This window comes from Rutidosis leptorrhynchoides, chromosome 1 (genome assembly GCF_046630445.1).
Source record: "Rutidosis leptorrhynchoides isolate AG116_Rl617_1_P2 chromosome 1, CSIRO_AGI_Rlap_v1, whole genome shotgun sequence".
NCBI classification, from domain to species: domain Eukaryota; kingdom Viridiplantae; phylum Streptophyta; class Magnoliopsida; order Asterales; family Asteraceae; genus Rutidosis; species Rutidosis leptorrhynchoides.
Genome location: NC_092333.1, coordinates 142244418 through 142268159, shown reverse-complemented (window position 1 = coordinate 142268159; position 23742 = coordinate 142244418). Strand labels below are relative to the sequence as shown.

The following is a 23742-nucleotide window of genomic DNA, read 5'->3' as shown; positions in this document are numbered from 1 at the left end:
CGTGCTCGAGCGAGAGAACTACTAGGATGGGTGACCTCCTGGGAAAGTTCTTCTCGTATGTGGTCGTCAAGAAAAAGCCGTGCGCCTGCGGGCAAAGCAGACAATATTGTGGTCATGTTAAGCTGGGGTGTTACAGAATGGTATCAGAGCCACTCATGTGCTGTTGGGGGTGTGGGGCAAACCTCATCGAGGACGATGAGTCCCTGAGGGGGGTGAATGTAACACCTTAGGCGAATCCCACATCGCCCACTGACATGAGTGATCATGGGATTATAAGGTAATACTCACGCTTAAATGACACAACGCGTTTTGGGATCACAGGCAGAGCGGATGTGCGAGTACGTTGTGGTTAAGCGTGCTCGAGCGAGAGAACTACTAGGATGGGTGACCTCCTGGGAAAGTTCTTCTCGTATGTGGTCGCCAAGAAAAAGCCGTGCGCCTGCGGGCAAAGCGGACAATATTGTGGTCATGTTAAGCTGGGGTGTTACACCATAGACACTAATTAACGCACTTTTAAGTTTAAAGGTCTAATTTATGAAAATTAGAGATTTTGAAAAACTTTCCCCAAACTATGAAATTGATACCAAAACGTAGAGGATGAAGAGAGGATTTCAAAAGTACGATTTATTTTGATGTTTGCTTCCTTAAAATGATTTAGATGATGATTCTTTGTATTGTGAGTTTGAGAGAAATAGTGGAAGTATTAAGAAAAAGAAAGAGGGGGTGGATAATGAATGGTGGGGAAGGGAGGTGGTGACTAGTTCAACTATTTACCACTTTGGTCAAATGGCGAATTTAGTCCCTCAAGTTTAAAAACGGGTGTGTGAATTAACCGAATGAAATATTTTAAATACGCTAGAGTAAACGAGAGATGTTATAATTAAATAACGGAAATATTAAAACGCTAATCAACGGAGGATACGAATCTACATAACGAAAGATATTTAAAAAAAAAAAAGACGGGCGTTAAAATAATTTAACGAAAAAAGGCGGGTTATTACACGCATAGCACTGATTAATGTGCTACCCGATCCAACGGTGGCGCAACCGAACTGCGCTACACAAAGACAGTATGACAGTAAAGGACGACATAAGTGGTTGTGCACGATCTCGACATAATACACCTGGCACGTAATGGTGCATGGTGCACGATGGTTGGTACAGACAACTGGCGGATCGCGCCATGGATCACATGCACTTTATCAGCTTTTTGACCAAATAGTACAACTCGGCAAAAAAGATGTTCTCCTTATCCTATTACGTGGCACTAAAGGACAAAAGACAAAAGGTAAGAGGCATCACATCTACACATATACATCGACACAAAGGCATCACATCTACACACATACATCCACACAAGGCGTCGCTCTTCTACATTCAACCCGCCGGACCGAAATCACCAAACAATTGACCTGACTTATCGGAATACCTAATATTTTGGTAAGCTCTTCTTGTAATGAGAATGTTAATTTCAACTAGTTTATATAATTGTATATGTATAATTTGTTTTTATCGCCTGAAACCCTAACATTGCATTAAGGTGCTGTTCGTAATCAAAATGTTAATTTCTGTTGATATGACACGTGTATGTTTCTAATCATCAATATATGTTTTATTCATATGAGACTCATATCGTTACCGGAGAGATTATTGCACTTATTGAGTAAATAAACCATTATAAGAGTCTTTTGCAGGTGCTAAAACTGTTGTCATTCATGATAGGCCGCTTAGACAATTCGTCTCTGGCAAAGGGAAGTCTGCTAGTAGAAATTCTGCATGACTTATAACGATTTTCCATCGAAGAGGTGGAGCAAAATGATCACAACAGACAATTGATCTTAAACGAAACACTTCATCTGTTTGTGTTGTTGAAAGGATCGAACATGACCTAGACCGTAATTCTAGAATTGCAGTAGTGAGATGGCCCAGATGGGAGGAGTGTAGTGACCCAGAAAATTTCGACTAATTTTGAACCAAACTCTCGATATGATTTAATATCTTTGACAAAGATAAGCAAAGTCTGTTAATCTGAGTCTCAAAATTTTTGAACTGTTTCATATATTCAATTGACATTCGACTGTTCTCAACGATTCACAAACGACTAATTGTAAATAGATACATGTATATATATATATATATATATATATATATATATATATATATATATATATATATATAATAATAATAATAATTTGAAATATTAATTGAAATAATATATGAGGTAATTGTTAGAAATAAATATGTAAAATAATATGCGATATAATGAAAACTATTATTACAAATGTATATATATATATATATATATATATATATATATATATATATATATATATATATATATATATATATATGTATATAAATATGTATATAAATACTACTTGTAAATATATAAAATAATATTAAATCTATTTGTTTAAAAATATATAATATATATATTTATGTGATAAAACTTGTTATTTAAAACTGATTATATTTAGAGAGAGAGTAAATGGAAAATGGATGATTTCGAGCCTAATTAGTAAACGTCAGTAACACTCGGTTGACGTTTCGTTAGTTTTAATATAGATATATTACATGTTCATGAAGGACTAAAATAAAAGTTGAACTGTAAATCGATTACGAAGATGTTAGATTTGTTAAAAATATTTTTACCTTTTTAAGTTTAAATATTAGTACTCCGTACATATAAATTGGAACAAAAAATAAATAATTATCGAACCTTTTTTATCAGGTTTCAAACAGTTAATGAGTGAAATAATTAAATATATTTAATCTAAAAATTTGAGATTTTTAGGAACACTATTATACGTTAGCTGTTTAGCAATGGACACGATATAGCCATTCGGGATAAACTGTCGGTAGAATAATCCAATTCATTCATAGCTGTGCTGTTTTAAATTGATTGAGATTTTTTTGTTTTTGGTTCTTTTCACAGCTGAATCATTATTATCATATTAAGTATTTTATTTATTATATATAGAAAAGTGATAATTAACCCATAAGACTACGACAAATATTTGTGAATATTTCATCCACCTAATATTCTTTCTATGGCCTTTTAAGCTTAGTCATATGCTCCCAGATCAAACCCCTAACACGAGCTAGAAAACATTCTGCCATTGTATTTCGGTGAAGCACTTTGTTATAGTATTATTTGTACATAAATAAATTGCTACATGGCCAAATATTAAACCCAAAAATTACTGTAGTATTACCCATACAAACTCTAGTTACTGACTTAGAGTATTAAATAACTCACCACTTCGCTACATCACTTTTCAAAGTAACATGATATGGATCATTAGCTATTATCTTTCTCTCACACAATATATATATATATATATATATATATATATATATATATATATATATATATATATATATATATATATATATATATATATAGGTAAAAGTTCAAATGAGAACCAGTAAAATGTCAAGAACTATGAGAACCAATATTGATCGTTAGATAATTAAATCAATGGTTATGACAACACGTGACATGATGGTAATTAAACATAATATCAAGTGGGGTTTAGTAAAGATAAAAGGGTATTATGGGAATTCAAGTTCCATCCGTTTCTTCTTTGAAAGTAAGTTACAAATTTCATGTCTTGCAGTTACTGGACAACATTTTCATTTATAAAGAGGCTTAAAACATTTTTATAACTGATCGCTTGTATAGTTGTATGTTTCAATAAAATCATATTTCACATTTAGTAATTCTAAGAAATCAATAACTACTGACATGTTTTGTTAATCAATTATATCTCGCTCGAGTTTTATATATATCGTGATACGATGACGAGGAAGAATACAAAAACTATCAAGATGACGAGTAACTCCAAGTTGATGTTATGAAGATGATAAAGGCATACGTGAGTAATCAATCAACTATGAACTCTATGGTAGATATTTTGTGAACTTCGAGTGGTTATAAACAATGGAAGAACGAACATGAAGATTGTAAAGATGTCGTACATGTAACAGGTTTGTATATATATGCTCGCTAAGAGTATAAAAGTGAGATGCTTGTGAATGCAGTTTGATTCTAATCATGGGAGTAACTCATTATGTTCTTAATTCGGTTATGGTGAGCATATATGTATTCACACCTAATAATCCATCATCTTTTTTTGTCAAATGGAATTGTTCGCATGTGAATGCATAGCTTGAGAAAGATGGTAGAATCAAATCGTTCGTATACACACATAATTAAAGATGATATATGTTCAAATGTGCTCACTAGATGCGGGAATGATGATGTATGTTCATATGTGCTTACGAGATGCGGAATGATGATGTATGTTTATATGTGCCCATGAGATCGATGATATATGTTCATATGTGCCAACGATATTATGTTCATATGTGCCCACGAGATAGAGATGATATATGTTCATATGTGTGCATGAGAAAGAACGAAGCAACGAAGACAAATATCAATTTGAACGCGTGATGAAGAAAATTGTGTTTACTTGTGCACATTAAAAACCAAAAGAATGCAATGTTCACTTTACTAGCTATAGAAAATGATCAAAAAGAATTTGTTCACATTTTCTTGAGTTAATTTGTTCACATGTGGGTATAATATGTTCATATCTTCTATTTTAATTTATGCATGGGTTAACAATCTACTTTATACATATTTACGTATGTTTACCAGAAAAAAATAAAAAAATAAAAAAATACTACGCATGTGTAAACATTTCTTATAATTAACATTGATTGTCATTATATAAATTTTCTTTATTCTTTTGTCACCGACGATTCGTGAATTAAATGAATTCACACGTTAATAATTTTTAAAAAATGTTATGAAATTTGACTTTTGCAACAAAAAATAATGGCTATGTGAGGAGTAAGTTAGAAACGGTTATGAAACTGACGTAGACACTAATATTAGTTTTACTAATATACCCTTTTATATTTAATTTTTATGTTAAATTATATTAATTATATCATATTTGATCAATGGTCAAGATTAGTTCTTCCAGTTCTCACTTTTTATTTGGTTCTCATTTGAACTTGACTTATATATATATATATATATATATATATATATATATATATATATATATATATATATATATATATATATATATATATACTCGTACGTGAGATAGCACCAAACCTCACCATCTTTCTTATTTTTCTGCACCGCTCAACCACCACCACAAGACCACCGTCGGCCACCCATATCAACCACCATCGCCAACACAACCATTACAACAACCTCACCATCATGAACCCACTAGAAAACCACCACCGTGAATCACCAACACCACTATCGATCAGCATAGCTCAACACCACCTATTACCACCGGCATTATTTTTCTGTTTTCCTTTCTGTTTTTACAATCCACGAACCACACCACCATTATCAATTTCTTTTATACTCGAACCAACTATCGAAATACATCTTAACCACTAAACTGCTGCTGCACTTTTATGTTTCTGTCACTGTACAAACAATCACCAAAGATCAACCATAACCACCACTGTATTACTGCTACGACGTACCTGTTTCTGTTTCCTATTACAACAACGAATGATGATGGTGTATGTTGTTAAGATGATGACGATGAACAGTACGATAAGAATGATGTGATGTAGATGAGGATGTTGATGACGGTATGAGATATGAACGATGACACTGTAACATGATGATAATGATCTGAAGTGTTGTTTACTCGCTCTTGTACTCGTCTCATATTTATGTTTCGGTTATTGTTGGAAAACCCTAAGTGATCATCATGTTACATTAATCGTTTCTATTAATACACGTTGATAAAGATGATGAACCGTAATTATGATGATACATGATTAGGCCGTAAAAGCTACATGGCTGTTGTGGCTATCGTGTTCTGTTTCTTCTACAACACACACGTACCATTTATTAGGCCCAATTTGTAACGACCCTGGTTTTTCCTACGTTATTTATTAATAATTATTATTATTAATACGCTTGATTAAACGAATGTATGCGATTACATTTACATGTTGCTTTAATTGCCCGTACTTGAACTTTAAATGCCCGAAACGTCTTTGTGACACCCGGAACTTGCACGAATAATATTTTAAGATATTATTTACATCCATGATTAATTTTATTAATCATTTTAATTAACTAAGGCTTTTAGTTAGTTACTTGGGCTTAACTTGGACTTTTATTGGATTACTTGCAACTTGGGCTTTAATTAGTTTAATGGACTCATGAATTAGACTCACAAGCCCACCCTACATCTTAAATGGGTTTATTAGCCCATGTCTTTCATAATGTAAGTAATACTTACAACATTAACTAGCTAGTTGTATATTTAGAATCTTGTTGCCTTATAATCCCCATGAACACCACCCTTTTATCCACCTTTTATGAGCTTTACATGCAAGAACCCAACAAACTAATTCCCCCTCCCTTGATGCAGCTGAAAACCGTAGCCTTTAGGGGTGTTTAGGAGCTTTTTGATTTCATTTTTCCTTATCAATCCTTCACTTGTTTTCTCTCATTTCAAAACACACACAAGCTACTTGAACTTTCACTCTCATTTTCTCTCTTTTCTCTCATTATTGTAAGTAACTTAAAGACCTTTTTTTTCTCTTCTTCTTTCTTCTAAAACCGAATTCAAGAACACTCACAATCATCATCATCTTTTGTTGTTTGTTACTTAATCTTGTTGTAGTTTAATTACTTGTAGATTACTAGTTATTATTTACTTACTTACTTGTCTTTCTTTACCAAGTTACAAGATCAAACTTTCTAGTTTTGATTCTTCAATTATATCTTGTATTTAACAAGAACGTCAAGAACATAATCTCTCTAGTTATGTTCTACATATTTTGTTTCAAAGAATTGAAGTTCATAGTTGTATAAACTCTTTACTTGTAGTTCTTGAAGTAACTTTGAAGTTACTTCACTTAAAGATCAACTAGGGTTGAATCTTTAAAAGTAAGAGCAACTATGAATCATCTTCTTGTTTTGTTAACTTTCTACTTTATTTATTTCAAAGATTTAAAGTTTATAATCTTTATAATTGTTACTTGTGTTCTTGTTTGTTGTATGTTACTAGAATACCACCTTCATGGTTGGTTTAGGCTTATCATTCATTTTCTTTATTTCTTATTGTTAGTTGCTTACTACACATTTGAACAAGAACATGAAACCAACAAGAGCTTACACTTTGGTGCAAGTATCATGGATCTAACACTTGGTTGTGATCTTTCTTAGTGTTCATGAACTTGTTCATAAACTTACATGTAATCTTGGTTCATCAAACACTTACAATACTTGCACTTGAGTTATGATGGACAAACCTTGGTCAAAATGATGTTAACACATCAACGAGTTGTACACTTGAAGCTATACGCATCAAGGATGAGAACCGTGATGAACATCAAGCACCGAGACAACCGGAACTCTCCAAAACCCACTGTTCTGTCCAAAACCTACTGACCTGATGCTTCTGGAACAGACCAGTAGACCTGGGCTGTTCTAACCTTGATTTTTAGATAGAACTTTTCGAGTAGATAACTTTTCATATAGGACTCGTCTTAATCCGAGTTACGGTTTAGGATTTATGGCCCTCCGATCGTTACCATGTCCTTTAACGTTGTGCAGAAATTTCTGACCTACTCGCACTTAGACCGTCGCCACGGTCAAACCAAGACGAGTTTGCTTCTGTAAATTTTACCACACTCAAGGGACTCATAGACGGAGCCATGACCACTGGTCTCACCTTAATTCAGTAAGGGTAGAGGCCGTGGTGACTGACCGAAGTCAGCCTTTGTTTTAAACGACTTTCATAAACGAGTCTTACTTGTTACCTTTTGTTTAATGATGATTGATGATGACCCTTATGACCTTAATTACGTACTTGTAAACCTTTTGAGACGACTTATTGACTTAGTGCTATTTGACTTAGGTTGAGGACGTTTGGACCGTTACTTGCACACCACTTTCCGACTACTACCTTACCATTACTACTAATCATTGTGAGTTATAGCATTCCCTTTTTACTTTAACTTATTTTGGGAACTGAGAATACATGCGGATTTTATGTTTTACATACTAGGCACGAGTACTTAAACTTATATATGTGTGGGTTATACAACGGCATAAACATTCCCTTTAGCTCGGTAACGTTTAATCATTGGTTTTTGAACCGTGAACGCGAATCTTAGATATGGATCCATAGGGTTTGACATCCCCACTCGGGCTAGTAGCGCTAGCATTTAACGAGTGTTTAATACTTCGAGGTTATACGCACTTGCCAAGTGCACTTTAAGGGGGTACATTAAACGTTAAGTTAGTTACCGGGTGCCCACGGTTAAGCATATACTTTTACATACTTTTGAAACGCTCGTTGTAGCACTGAAATCTCGTGGCCTACTTACATTACTGTTATACTTAAACTATAGCTCACCAACCTTTGTGTTGACCTTTTTAAGCATGTATTTTCTCAGGTGCTTGAAGTCGCTTCCGCTATCTTACTAGTCGTGCTGTAGAACCCGCTGCCTAGAGTCGTTATCGCATGACTACTTATGTTGCATTCAAACTTTTTATTTATGAACTTATGTTATGTAATGACCATTATGGTCACGTACACTTATTTAATGCTTCTACTTAGTGAAGCATACTCTGATTTGTAAAACAATTGACGTATGTTATGACGTCACTTTTATTATTGAATGCAAACTCTGTTTTGAAAACGCATATAGTACTTAACCTTGTAATGATCCTGTTGATGATGGTCCGTACATGATGATTTAGTACGGGGCGTCACATTTGGTATCAGAGCATTGGTTGTAGGGAATTAGGATGCATTAGTGAGTCTAAGACCGACCCGAGTAGGATTCACTAATAGGGCTAATCTACAACTTGTTAGTTTACTTGTTTCCGCTGAACTTACTGCATGCTGCTGCTTACTGTTACTGCTATATGCCGTATGCTACTACGTGATTTCACTACTGCATGCTATTACTTGCTTTCGATTGCATGCTAGTTTCGTACGATTACTGATATTGCCATGCTACTTATTGTTATACATGATTTAAACTGTTGGCCTATTATTTGCTTGCTTTATGACATACTGACATGGAAAATTTATTTTTCCTTGTTCAGATGTCGGACGTTCCACCTACTGACATCCCGAGCGGCTCAGGCCCCGTTGTTCCACCCACTGCTGCACCTGTTGCTGCTGCTGCTGCTGCTGCTGCCGACATTCCGGCCCCGACACCCACTGGCGACCCCGGCGCCTCTAGTTCTGGAGCTAGCTCTAGTGTGCCTATCCCGGCGTCTTCTTCCAGACCCCTGAGACAACTGGCTCGCATTGGTGGCATGGAGATCCCCGCGGAGTTCGGGGAAGGACCCTTCCGTAATCACTGGCGCACACCTTGCCGACGCACTGCCGACGGCCGCTTAGCCGTGATTACGCCAGGCCGACACCGACAGATGTTGGCCGCTTTCGGATATGTTGAGCCACCCGCGCCACCACCGCATGATTCAGACGACGGTTCTTCCACCGATGCTTCTTCAGACGACACCTCATCTGACGACTCCAGTGATGAGGAGGATCCCGCTGACCGACCGATTCAGGCACCTTCTACCCCGCCGAAGAAGCGGTATCGCTTCGCTGGCATAATTCCTGGTCGTACTATCACTGACGCTTATGGTCGGCGTCGTAGGATCACTGCTCGTAAACGGCTGGTGCCGTACCCCGCCGACCCACTGATATTACCGTCTCCACCCAGAGCCGGACCATCCACTTCAGCACCACCGGCTCCACCTGCACCGCCAGCACCACCTGCCCCACCATCTTCCTCTAATGAGGAAATGAGGCGGGAGATTGAGATTCTCCAGACTCGAGTTACTGAGCTCGAGGAGCAGTTGGCTCATGTTTTGGACATCTTGTACCCACCGTCGCCGTAGGACTTTGTACTAGATTCTGTATTGTAATCTCTTTTGTAATTTCATATTTCACTTATGTAATGTACGAACTTATTGTAATGTATGAACTTATTATCATTAATGAATGGAATTTGTGTTGTTACTTTGTGCGCAAGTGTTCTATTTACGTTATCATATCATGGTTTTGTGGTACTTATATATGCTTGCATTACTTAATCAACATGTGTTGTGCTGTTTTCATGTTGGTTGTTATATACTATACTATTATTATTTGCATAATGGATTTTGACTTGAGTCAAAATGTTTGTATAGAACATCATGGCCAACGGAAGAACCACACCTACCGCCGCCCAGATTGAGGACATGATTAACGAACGTGTCGCTGCTGCACTAGCTGAAAGACAACCCCAAGTTCCACCACCACCGCCTGTCAATCCACCTGTCGTCCGAGATGGGTGTACTTACAAGGAATTCCAAAACTGCAAGCCACACTACTTCAGTGGCACTGAGGGACCCGTCGGTCTCACCAGATGGTTCGAAAAGTTGGAATCGGTATTCAGGGTTAGCAATTGTTCTGAGGCTAACAAAACGAAATTTGCATCTTGCACGCTGTCTGATGGCGCGCTCACATGGTGGAATACCATGGCCCAAGCGAAAGGAATTGATGAGGCGTATGCTACGCCTTGGGAAGAATTTAAATGTGCTATGATCGAGGAATACTGTCCGAGAACCGAGATTCAAAAGATGGAAATCGAATTTATGCAATTGAAAACCGTAGGGAACGACCTTAACAGCTACAACCGTAGGTTTTTGGAATTGGCTCTTATGTGTCCAACCATGGTCACCCCCGAATTTAAGCGTTTGGAGAAATACTTCTCGGGACTTCCTAAGTCCATCAAGGGTAATGTTACCTCATCCAAACCACCAAGTGTTCCCGAAGCAATGCGCATGGCGCATACTCTCTTGAATCAAATCATCCTGGACGAGCCGGAGAAGGCTAAGTTTGAAACTGTTAGTGGTGAAAAGAGGAAATGGGACAACAACCACAACAACAACAGGGGTAGGAACTATGATCAAAACCCGGCAAAACGACACGAAGGGTTCAGGCAAAACAACAACATGCACAACAACAACACCAACCCCAACAACAACAACCGCACCAATCCGAACTACAAAGGAACCTTACCACAATGCAATAGGTGCTACAAGCACCACACTGGGTATTGCAATGTTATCTGTGAGAAGTGCCAACGATCTGGACATGTTGGCAAGGATTGCAAGGTTACCACTTTGAATGTGAAGCCAAACCACAACAACAATGGGCCTAAGAAGTGTTATGAATGTGGAAAGACGGGCCATTTCAGAAATGAGTGTCCTAACAAGCGTAAGGATGGCGGACCACCACGTGCTAGAGCCTTCAATGTTAATGCAAGGGACGCTCGCGACAACCCCGACTTGGTGACAGGTATATTCAAGATCAACAATCTTTTAGCTTCTGTCCTATTTGATACTGGTGCCGATAGGAGCTATGTGTGTAGACATTTTTGTGATAAGTTAGATTGGTCGTTAGTTCCTTTGAAGGAAAGTATGCTTGTCGAGGTCGCCAATGGAAAACTTGAAAAGGTTGACCATATTAGTCGTGGAGCTATTATCAACATAGCTGGTGCAGATTTCGAAATTGATTTGATACCTATCAAACTGGGAAGTTTTGACGTGATCGTCGGTATGGATTGGTTGAGCAAGATAAAGGCCGATGTTATCTGTGGAGATAAAGCACTTCGCATACCACAAGGAGATGGCGAACCACTGGTTATCTATGGAGAGAGATGTACCTCGAAGTTGAACCTCATTAGTTGCGTGAAAGCGCAAAAGATTATGAAGAAGGGACGCTTTGCTGTCCTAGCACATGTGAAAGCGGTAGAAACTGAGGTGAAGAAAGTGAACGACGTTCGAATTGTGAACGAGTTTTCCGATGTCTTTCCCGAAGAACTGCCTGGATTACCGCCACCGAGGGCAGTAGAGTTTCAGATTGACTTAGTGCCAGGAGCTGCTCCTGTAGCTCGCGCACCTTATAGACTCGCACCTTCCGAGATGCAAGAATTACAGAGTCAACTACAAGAGCTATTAGATCGAGGGTTTATCCAACCAAGCTTCTCACCTTGGGGCGCACCTGTGTTGTTTGTAAAGAAGAAGGATGGATCCTTCCGTATGTGTATCGACTACCGTGAACTCAACAAATTGACTATCAAGAATCGATATCCTCTTCCACGAATTGATGACCTTTTTGATCAACTACAAGGATCGAGCGTTTATTCAAAGATCGATTTGCGATCCGGATATCACCAGCTGAGGGTGAAGGAAAGTGACGTGATGAAAACTGCATTCAGGACCCGTTATGGTCATTATGAGTTCCTCGTGATGCCATTCGGTTTGACAAATGCACCTGCCGTGTTCATGGATCTCATGAATCGTGTCTGCAAGCCTTACTTGGATAAGTTTGTTATCGTCTTCATAGATGATATCCTCATCTACTCTAAGAGCGAAGAAGAACATGAGCAACACCTCCGATTAGTGCTTGAACTCTTAAGACAAGAGCAACTTTACGCCAAATTCTCCAAGTGCGAATTTTGGTTGAAGGAAGTACAGTTTTTGGGTCATGTTGTGAGCGACCAGGGTATCAAAGTTGATCCCGCCAAGATTGAAGCCATCAGCAAGTGGGAGACCCCCACTACTCCAACGCATATTCGCCAATTTCTAGGTCTCGCCGGTTATTATCGAAGGTTTATCGAAGGATTTTCTCTGATTGCGCGTCCTTTGACCGCACTGACTCACAAGGGCAAGAAGTTCATTTGGGAACCCACACACGAATCAGCATTCCAAACTTTGAAGAAGAAGTTAACCTCCGCACCTATCCTATCACTTCCTGAAGGCAGTGACGACTTTGTTGTTTATTGCGATGCATCGAAGAGTGGTTTTGGTTGTGTACTGATGCAACGATCAAAGGTTATTGCCTATGCCTCCCGCCAATTGAAGATTCACGAGCGGAACTACACTACACATGATCTTGAACTTGGAGCCGTTGTCTTTGCACTCAAATTGTGGAGACATTATTTGTATGGAACTAAGAGCACTATCTTCACCGATCACAAGAGTCTCCAGCACATCTTCGATCAGAAGCAATTGAATATGAGACAGCGTCGATGGATCGAGACGCTCAACGACTACGATTGTGAACTCCGTTATCACCCTGGCAAGGCCAATGTTGTAGCTGACGCTTTAAGCCGAAAGGAGAGGACGGCACCTCTCCGTGTTAGGGCTCTGAACATCACCATCCATTCGAACCTCAACAACCAGATCAGAGTAGCCCAAGTTGAGGCTCTCAAGGAGGAGAACATATCTCACGAGCATTTGAACATACTTGTCTCTCGATTCGAGGTTAGAGAGTCTGGACTCCGATGTTATGCCGGAAGAATTTGGGTACCTTGCTATGGAGATCTACGAAGCCTGATACTTGATGAAGCACACAAATCAAGATATTCGATTCACCCCGGTGCAGGTAAGATGTACCACGACCTTAAGGAACAGTATTGGTGGCCGAATCTTAAGAAGGACGTTGCGACTTATGTTGGTAAGTGTTTGACTTGCTCGAAGGTTAAAGCCGAGCATCAGAGACCTTCTGGGTTACTTCAACAGCCGGAAATCCCACAATGGAAGTGGGAAAGGATCACAATGGATTTCATTACTAAGCTGCCGAAGACGGTGGGCGGATGCGATACTATTTGGGTTATTGTTGACCGCCTCACCAAATCTGCACACTTCCTAGCGATGAAGGAAACTGATACAATGGAAAGACTTGCTCAGCTGTACATCAAAGAGGTTGTATCTCGTCATGGTGTACCTTTATCAATCATCTCCGATTGCGATCCCCGTTTTGCTTCCAGATTTTGGCGTTCTTTGCAAGAAGCCATGGGAACTCGTCTTGACATGAGTACTGCTTATCATCCTCAGACTGACGGGCAAAGTGAACGAACGATTCAGACCTTGGAGGACATGCTGCGTGCATGTGTCATTGATTTTGGAAAGGCCTGGGAAAGGCATTTGCCACTCGCCGAATTCTCGTACAATAACAGTTATCACTCAAGCATTAATGCTGCACCTTTTGAAGCATTGTATGGTCGTAAGTGCCGATCTCCTATTTGTTGGGCCGAAGTAGGTGAAAAGCAAATCACCGGACCCGAGGTAGTTCACGAAACCACGGAGAAGATTGCTCAGATCCAAGCTAGACTTAAGACTGCCCGTGATCGCCAAAAGAGCTATGCCGATCTTAAACGGAAAGACTTTGAATTTAATGTTGGTGATCGTGTAATGTTGAAGGTTGCACCTTGGAAAGGTGTGATCCGTTTTGGAAAACGTGGAAAGTTGAACCCACGATACATTGGTCCTTTCGAGATCTTGGAACGTGTTGGACCAGTTGCTTACCGTTTAGATCTACCAGCGCAATTGAGCTCAGTTCATCCTACCTTCCATGTGTCAAACTTGAAGAAGTGTCTTGCTGCACCCGAACTCATCATACCATTGGAAGAACTTACTATTGATGACAAACTCTACTTTGTGGAGGAACCTGTTGAGATTATGGATCGTGAGATCAAAACCTTGAAACGCAACAAGATTCCGATTGTACGAGTACGATGGAATGCCAAACGAGGACCTGAGTTTACTTGGGAACGAGAGGATCAAATGATGCGGAAATATCCTCATCTTTTCCCGACTCCTCCATCTACTTCAGCTTAAATTTCGGGACGAAATTTTCTTTAACAGGTGGGTAATGTAACGACCCTGGTTTTTCCTACGTTATTTATTAATAATTATTATTATTAATACGCTTGATTAAACGAATGTATGCGATTACATTTACATGTTGCTTTAATTGCCCGTACTTGAACTTTAAATGCCCGAAACGTCTTTGTGACACCCAGAACTTGCACGAATAATATTTTAAGATATTATTTACATCCATGATTAATTTTATTAATCATTTTAATTAACTAAGGCTTTTAGTTAGTTACTTGGGCTTAACTTGGACTTTTATTGGATTACTTGCAACTTGGGCTTTAATTAGTTTAATGGACTCATGAATTAGACTCACAAGCCCACCCTACATCTTAAATGGGTTTATTAGCCCATGTCTTTCATAATGTAAGTAATACTTACAACATTAACTAGCTAGTTGTATATTTAGAATCTTGTTGCCTTATAATCCCCATGAACACCACCCTTTTATCCACCTTTTATGAGCTTTACATGCAAGAACCCAACAAACTAATTCCCCCTCCCTTGATGCAGCTGAAAACCGTAGCCTTTAGGGGTGTTTAGGAGCTTTTTGATTTCATTTTTCCTTATCAATCCTTCACTTGTTTTCTCTCATTTCAAAACACACACAAGCTACTTGAACTTTCACTCTCATTTTCTCTCTTTTCTCTCATTATTGTAAGTAACTTAAAGACCTTTTTTTTCTCTTCTTCTTTCTTCTAAAACCGAATTCAAGAACACTCACAATCATCATCATCTTTTGTTGTTTGTTACTTAATCTTGTTGTAGTTTAATTACTTGTAGATTACTAGTTATTATTTACTTACTTACTTGTCTTTCTTTACCAAGTTACAAGATCAAACTTTCTAGTTTTGATTCTTCAATTATATCTTGTATTTAACAAGAACGTCAAGAACATAATCTCTCTAGTTATGTTCTACATATTTTGTTTCAAAGAATTGAAGTTCATAGTTGTATAAACTCTTTACTTGTAGTTCTTGAAGTAACTTTGAAGTTACTTCACTTAAAGATCAACTAGGGTTGAATCTTTAAAAGTAAGAGCAACTATGAATCATCTTCTTGTTTTGTTAACTTTCTACTTTATTTATTTCAAAGATTTAAAGTTTATAATCTTTATAATTGTTACTTGTGTTCTTGTTTGTTGTATGTTACTAGAATACCACCTTCATGGTTGGTTTAGGCTTATCATTCATTTTCTTTATTTCTTATTGTTAGTTGCTTACTACACATTTGAACAAGAACATGAAACCAACAAGAGCTTACACTTTGGTGCAAGTATCATGGATCTAACACTTGGTTGTGATCTTTCTTAGTGTTCATGAACTTGTTCATAAACTTACATGTAATCTTGGTTCATCAAACACTTACAATACTTGCACTTGAGTTATGATGGACAAACCTTGGTCAAAATGATGTTAACACATCAACGAGTTGTACACTTGAAGCTATACGCATCAAGGATGAGAACCGTGATGAACATCAAGCACCGAGACAACCGGAACTCTCCAAAACCCACTGTTCTGTCCAAAACCTACTGACCTGATGCTTCTGGAACAGACCAGTAGACCTGGGCTGTTCTAACCTTGATTTTTATATAGAACTTTTCGAGTAGATAACTTTTCATATAGGACTCGTCTTAATCCGAGTTACGGTTTAGGATTTATGGCCCTCCGATCGTTACCATGTCCTTTAACGTTGTGCAGAAATTTCTGACCTACTCGCACTTAGACCGTCGCCACGGTCAAACCAAGACGAGTTTGCTTCTGTAAATTTTACCACACTCAAGGGACTCATAGACGGAGCCATGACCACTGGTCTCACCTTAATTCAGTAAGGGTAGAGGCCGTGGTGACTGACCGAAGTCAGCCTTTGTTTTAAACGACTTTCATAAACGAGTCTTACTTGTTACCTTTTGTTTAATGATGATTGATGATGACCCTTATGACCTTAATTACGTACTTGTAAACCTTTTGAGACGACTTATTGACTTAGTGCTATTTGACTTAGGTTGAGGACGTTTGGACCGTTACTTGCACACCACTTTCCGACTACTACCTTACCATTACTACTAATCATTGTGAGTTATAGCATTCCCTTTTTACTTTAACTTATTTTGGGAACTGAGAATACATGCGGATTTTATGTTTTACATACTAGGCACGAGTACTTAAACTTATATATGTGTGGGTTATACAACGGCATAAACATTCCCTTTAGCTCGGTAACGTTTAATCATTGGTTTTTGAACCGTGAACGCGAATCTTAGATATGGATCCATAGGGTTTGACATCCCCACTCGGGCTAGTAGCGCTAGCATTTAACGAGTGTTTAATACTTCGAGGTTATACGCACTTGCCAAGTGCACTTTAAGGGGGTACATTAAACGTTAAGTTAGTTACCGGGTGCCCACGGTTAAGCATATACTTTTACATACTTTTGAAACGCTCGTTGTAGCACTGAAATCTCGTGGCCTACTTACATTACTGTTATACTTAAACTATAGCTCACCAACCTTTGTGTTGACCTTTTTAAGCATGTATTTTCTCAGGTGCTTGAAGTCGCTTCCGCTATCTTACTAGTCGTGCTGTAGAACCCGCTGCCTAGAGTCGTTATCGCATGACTACTTATGTTGCATTCAAACTTTTTATTTATGAACTTATGTTATGTAATGACCATTATGGTCACGTACACTTATTTAATGCTTCTACTTAGTGAAGCATACTCTGATTTGTAAAACAATTGACGTATGTTATGACGTCACTTTTATTATTGAATGCAAACTCTGTTTTGAAAACGCATATAGTACTTAACCTTGTAATGATCCTGTTGATGATGGTCCGTACATGATGATTTAGTACGGGGCGTCACACAATTCAATTGGGCTTGTTACTTGCTTCGTGGGCTTATTAATAGGACGAACACGAACGGGTTAATTATATTTGGAATGGGTATTAAATTAAAAATGCAAGTTAGCTCAGATGGTTTAGTGGGCGTGTTGTGTAGCCAGAGGTCGTGGGTTCGATCCGTGGCAGGGACATTTTTTTTTTAGAAATCCTATTTCTTGAGGTAGTGAATTATTATTATTAATATCATTATTATTATTATTACTATTATTAGTATCATTAATAGTACTATCAATAAGGTTAAAATATAATACCATTATGATCGAATTATTATTTAAGTATTAGTATTATTAGTATTAAGATTATTGTTATTATCAAACTTTTCATTAATAATAGTTATTGTTATTAAAAAAAAAATTTTTTTTAAGAATTGTCGTTATCAGTTTTATTAAAAACCTATAATTCTAAAAATTCTCATCTTATAAAAATTTACATTTTATTATTATTATTAATATTACAATTAACATTATCAATACTTTTACTAACAAAGTGACTAATGATATTATCAAGATAATTAATTTCAACATCATTTTTAAATTTAAGTAATAGTATTATTATCATGATATTATATAAATATATATATATATATATATATATATATATATATATATATATATATATATATATATATATATATATATATATATATATATATATATATATATATATATATATATATATATATATATATATATATATATACTACATATAATCTAACTACATTAATATTTCTATATATAGAAATGAAAACTTATATAATGAAACTTATTAATAATAATATATATATATTTATTCGATTACAATTACATGTATATTAATAAATACACAAATGATATAGGTTCGTGAATCCGAGGTCAACCCTGCATTGTTCAGTTGTTCAATATAGTCATATGTATTTTTACTACAAAATACAGTAGGTGAGTTCATTTGCTTCCTTTTACTCTTTATATTTTTGGGACTGAGAATACATGCGCTGTTTTTACAACTGCTTTATTAAATGTTTTTGAAATATATTTTAAACTGCGAATACATGAAATGCTTTTATAAATGTTTGACGAGATAGACATAAGCAAAACATTCCTCGAATGAATTATTATACAGACAGAAGTTCTGCGGATTATTATTGAATTATGTGGACATGATAATTGCCACCATTGAATTATGTGGACATGATAATTGCCACCAATTGAAGTGAATATTATGTATCGAGAGAATGATTTTATACACAAGTTATGTGTATGTTATTTTGTGCACGGAATATGTGTACGGTTACTATGATTTATGAAAAATGGATTTCGTACACGAGAAATGTGTAATGTATTTAAAAGTGTGACGATCACTCCAAATCCATATGGACGAACACGTCATTCATCGATTTCATTGCGAGGTATTTGACCTCTATATGATACGTTTTGTAAACATTGCATTCTTTTGAAAAGGCACACCATAAATGAATATTTAAATCAAAGGTTTTCGACATCTGATGATTTCTACATATAGACAATCACCGTAAATAATAATTTACAATAGTACTTCCATTGACAATGCAGTCAAAATAAGATACATGGTGATGATTTGATGAATGCAACGTTTCCTTAAAAAATATGCCATGTAAGACTCCATGCACATAGCTTGTCTAACATATAAGCAAACAGCGGAAGACTTCTAGGGAACCTGAGAATAAACATGCTAACAAGTGTCAACACAAAGGTTGGTGAGTTCATAGTTTTAATGTTTCGTATAATTTGTATATAAAGGTGGATCACAAGATTTTAGTTGTTTCACCTGAAACGTTTATCAAAAGATTCTACAAGATTGAGCACCCTGGTAACTAAGCTTTAACGTCTATAATAAGTACCCCTGTTTTAACATACATGCAACCAACATGTATAATACACGCAAACCAACGTGTACTAAACTCAAATAGCATACGTCTGTTTTATAGTTCAGGCTAGGGTTTCTATACCTGGAACAGACGGGGATGTCAAGCCCTATGGATCCATATACAACTACTCGCGCCCACCAGTTCTTATAACTGGCAGTTACTAGTTACCAAAGCTTAGGGATTTTCGGTTCAAACTCAGTGTAGAATTAAGTATGTACTTGTATACATTGCGTTTAAAATAAAGTGCATGTATTCTCAGCCCAAAAATATAGATTGCAAAAGCAATTAAAAAGGGAGCATATGAAACTCACCTTAGCAGCACATAAAGTTGTTCACCAAAATGTGATCGAAACTCGAAATACCCAAATAGCCGTAGACCTCAACCTAGAGAACATATTTTGGTCAATAAATGTTTAACAAGCAAGGTATGGTCATAGTGTATCACAATCCTAATGCTCGAGATCGACATACAAAAGTTATCCAAAGTCGTTTCGAAAGGTCAATTTTGACAATAGTTCAACAAAACGAGACGTACCTTATATAAGGATTCATTTACTCGGTTGGTAATATTCAAAAATTCAATTTATCAATCTTACCAAAAAGTTATTTAAATATTAATTGCAGATTCAAAAGCAATTCCAATTAACGTCAATTATAATTCAGTTGACCATATCTTTTTTTTCGTTCATCGAAATTACGCGATTTCTAAATGAAAAGTTATTGATTTTTCGCCAGCTTTCCAAAAACATGTATATCATATATCTTTTACCAATAATATATGTATTTAATTCGTGATTCATTATAAACTGTTTAACGATGAATTTAGCATACAAGCCTGTATAAATATATATACTCGAGCACTAGACATGGATACACAATTAGTTTATAAAATATAAAATATAAATGCTTACGTATTATTATTGTGATTCAATATTTCAGAAAAGTACGTAGACGTAACGGAGATGATAAACACTAGGTTTGACTTGTGAATATTACCCACGAATATTACCCCTAACCTCCATAGCTATAACTCATAGTTTCCTTAGCTTTATCCCGCTCGAAAAACTTGTTTTGAAGTGACACGCTCATGACCTCGTCGTAGTATTTTATGTATAATATTAATTAATAATAATACTACTAATAGTATTAAAATTAATTATAATATTAATTAATTAATAATAATAATAATATATAAATATATATTACAGAGGGAGATAGATGGATTGGTGTGTGTGTGTGTCTCGAAGCAAAACGAATTTAATTTATAAACTTTTCCTGAAATCTGACCCCATGCGATCGCATGGGTTTTATGCCTATTTTCCATGCGATCGCATGGCCCCAAAATCCAGCTCACATTTTTTTGTATTTTTGTTTGTCGACATAATTATTAATAATATATATAATATATTTAATTTATATAATTAATTATATATTATATTAAATTCACATGCATAGTTAACTTGTAATTTTTGTTCCGATAAGTCGTACGTTGTTACGCGACTTATGTCCCGGTTTCGGTTTTTCGAGTGTCCCTTCGTACGCTGAGAAAACTTGTAATTTACATTCTGGGACACGTACCTTTGTCAAAATATAGCCTTAATTTATCCCTAAATTATACCACCCAAAGTATATCTTAAACTTTCGAGTATTTTGGTCATTTACTTCTATAAATCATTGTTTCGTTATTTATTAATATAATAGTATTTATCAAACGTTTCATAACCAAGTTAATATCTATTCTCAATATTTATAAACACGTTTTAAAATACGTATCGCAAGTTATTCATATAATTAATTCTTATCAGTTAATATTCCTTATTATTGTATGTGTCCAAATTACGTTATTTAAACAAATAATTCACCATTTATTTCGAATACTGTTAAAAATGAATGATTTCTCAAAACAACGTGGATCTCTCAACAGAGACACGTAAAAATATCATAATTCTTAAGAGACTCAGTAAATATCTTTTACTAGAATCATTTGACATAATCTTTTAACTCTGTAGTTAAATATATCAATCAGATAATCAAACCAATAAGTTTAATGCACAGTATCATATCCTCAACACTTTGTTACATTTTCAAGTTATAGTATATGTATCTATATATAATTGTTCGCGTTTCGTTGAGAACAATCGAAGGTTAATTGAACAGTTCAAAATTTTGAGATTTAACTTCATAGACTTTGTTTATCGTGTTGGAAACGTTAATCATACAAGATTAAGTTTAAATTTGGCCAGAATTTTCCGGGTCATCACAAAAAGATATCGCATGTACATTACAGGTGGGTATAGGATTCGGGCCCATTTGTACCATGCAGGATTTAAATCTTGTGGTCTATCAAAATGATGAATTTTATTGTTTAATGATAAACTTATGAACTCACCAACCTTTTGGTTGACACTTTAAAGCATGTTTATTCTCAGGTATGAAAGAAATCTTCCGCTGTGCATTTGCTCATATTACATGGAGTCGTTCATGGCATATAGAGGTCAGAACCTCGCAATGGGACCAACTGTTGAAGACTTCGTCCAGATGGATTAGGATGGGTCACTACAAGGAGGGGGCTGAGGTTGACCATCAAAAGAAAGTCAACGGAATGGACGAGTGTAAGATCTTACCTACCATGAGTATAAATAGTCGAGGTCTGTTTTCGTTATGTTCTTTACCTGGGATGCTGGAAGATAGACATATGGTTTCTTCTGTACCAAAAAGGGATCATGTAGTGGTTGGTCTTCCTAAAGCTATGATTCGCGGGTCATAAAACTCGTTTACCAGTAAAGCCACACCCGCAGGAAGCAAATGACATATGTGAAGGAGGTCTTCATATCCGCGTTTTCGTCTGCAAAAACTAAGGGAGATAACGTGCCATGTTCCTTTGTTAGAGCGTTGGGTTTGCCACGCATGGCAGTTGCAGGTGCAAAGCCTGAATTTTTATTTTTATTTTTTTTATTATTTTTTTTTTTATTTTTTTTTTGTTTCAAGAATGAAAGGTGGTGTTAAAGAAAATGATGAGATCAAGAAAAGGGATAAAGATAGCATTGTGTGGGCTCATAAGATGAAACGTAAAGCGGCCTTTTTTTGGCAGAGTTTAAGGCACAAGAGATATCAGGGCTTGCTGGAATAGCTGGTTTAAATGAGTCAAAGTCAAAGATGAAAGCAATGGACAAAGAAAAAAGAGATGGGAAGTTTACCGTAGATCGTTCACCTGTAACTTATATATTAGCCACCCATCAAATGGAAGTGAGAAGAGAATAGTGATGAATTGTGCTTCGTCTAAACGTTCAAACGATGAGTTACTTAATAATTAGCGAGAAGCATGTTATTATGTTAACCTATTCGAAATGAGTCAACTTCATAGAGTCAAGACAAATCTTGCTTCCATAATTTGTAGTTTGTTCATTGAGTATTGTATGTTTCTTTAGTTTTTAGAAATTTTGGGTGTTCCTGGGTAAAATGCACAACGATCTATAAGCTTTTGGTCTTATATATCGATCTCGTAAATGCAACTGATAAGGAGCTACACTTGTTTTCTTTGTTCTTCATATGATAGTAGATCCATCTGATTTTTACTTTAGCATTTAGTAAAATATCATATTTGTTATCTGGCTTGTGGATCTTATTTTCATCTGGAAAGGTCATAGTGAGGAACGTATAAAAACTTAAAAGGATAATGTCCTATTACCTCCAAAAGATTTTTCAAATCGAGCTTATTATTCACACCTGAATTGTGATTTTCAACTGTTCAATTTCAAACATGATATCTTAAAATATAAATCATCCCAAGATAACTTAGTGACCGGATTCTGGATATATTCGCACAACAAGAGATCTCAAGTTCAAATTGAAACCCCAATAGCTGCATATCTTAAGGTGACCAGGAGGAAAATGATCAGAAAATGTCACCGGATAACCCAATTAAACCCCATAGGATTAAAATGTGTGCCCCTCTTAGAGTAGACAAGTAGTACTTTTTCATTATTGGGCCACAATAAAAGACCCGTGTTTCCTCAAAACAATCTCAACATTTGTTGACATTGAACACCAGATAATCTAAATATCACTCCGTACCGGTATAATTTCTACAATATCACCGAACATTGTTCAACAAACTCATTTCAAGCAATTACTGTATTAATGTGTCATTTTCAGTTCAATATGTCAATAACTTGGTATAGACATTAACAGTTTCAGCACAAACTGTATGAAGCTCA

General features: G+C 36.3%; 1 pseudogene; it reads left to right on the top strand.

The window, feature by feature from the left end:
• The first annotated feature begins 1134 nt into the window (after nucleotides 1-1134).
• LOC139889637 (large ribosomal subunit protein uL2mz, N-terminal part-like) lies at nucleotides 1135-22839 on the top strand (annotated as a pseudogene).
• The last annotated feature ends 903 nt before the right edge of the window (nucleotides 22840-23742 follow it).